Source organism: Elephantulus edwardii, unplaced genomic scaffold (assembly GCF_000299155.1).
Source record: "Elephantulus edwardii isolate Elephantulus edwardi_28Jun2011 unplaced genomic scaffold, EleEdw1.0 scaffold00042, whole genome shotgun sequence".
NCBI lineage: Eukaryota > Metazoa > Chordata > Mammalia > Macroscelidea > Macroscelididae > Elephantulus > Elephantulus edwardii.
The window spans coordinates 8,281,660-8,282,694 of record NW_006399792.1 but is presented as its reverse complement, the minus strand read 5'-3'; the positions used below and the strand labels follow the sequence as shown (position 1 = coordinate 8,282,694).

The 1,035-nt window shown below is 42.5% G+C and overlaps 1 pseudogene; it reads left to right on the top strand.

The window, feature by feature from the left end:
• LOC102845134 overlaps window positions 1-866 on the top strand; it is a 50,326-nt pseudogene extending 49,460 nt beyond the window's left edge.
• Window positions 867-1,035: the final 169 nt, after the last annotated feature.

Sequence of the window (1,035 nt, the reverse complement as noted above, 5' to 3'; positions counted from 1 at the left end):
AGCCTTGGGAGGGAACAAATCTACAACAATGAATGAATGGAAATCCAAAGCCTCTGTAAATTTTCACTGAAATTAATAACAAATTTAAATTAAAAATTTTAAGTAAGAAAGGCAATGGATTTATAACTGCTCATTGCTAATAACACTATATTATGGCATGGAGGAGGAATAGTGGAACTGTATCCACATTTACAATATTCTTCTTACCAAAACCATATATGGAAAATAGGAACTGCCTTTTCTGCCCGCTCCCCCTTTCCCCCCTCAGCCAGCACCGCTCCTGCTGCACTGTGCTCTCTCAGAGCTCCAGCTCCTGCTCAGCTAGTGCTGTCGTCGTCTCCTTGCCGCTATCGTGATCATCTACCCGGACCTCATCAGCCACGATGAGATGTTCTTCGACATCTACAAAATCCGGGAGATCGCAGACGGACTGTACCTGGAGGTGGAGGAGGAGATGGTCAGTAGGACGGAGGGTAACCCTGATGACTCGCTCATTGGTGGGAACGCCTCTGCTGAAGGCACCGATTGTGAAGGAACCGAAAGCACAGTAATCACTGGTGTTGACATCGTCATGAACCATCACTTGCAGGAAACCACCTTCACAAAAGAAGCCTACAAGAAGTACATCAAGGATTACATGAAATCAATCAAAGGCAAACTTGAAGAACAGAAACCAGAAAGAGTAAAACCTTTTATGACAGGGACTGCAGAACAGATCGAGCACATCCTTGCTAATTTCAAAAATTATCAGTTCTTTATTGGTGAAAACATGAATCCAGATGGCATGGTTGCTCTGCTGGACTATGTATGATGTGACTCCATACATGATTTTCTTTAAGGATGATTTAGAAATGGAGAAATGTTAACAAATTTGGCACTTCTTTGGATCCATCACCTGTCATCTTATCTGGCTGCTGCTTTTCATCACCACACCAGGACTTAAGCAAATGGGACTGAGATACCATCTTGAGCTCTCCCTTTTAATTTTGACCTTCATTTATTTGTAGCGGAGGCATTTTTTTAAGGGAAAAAACT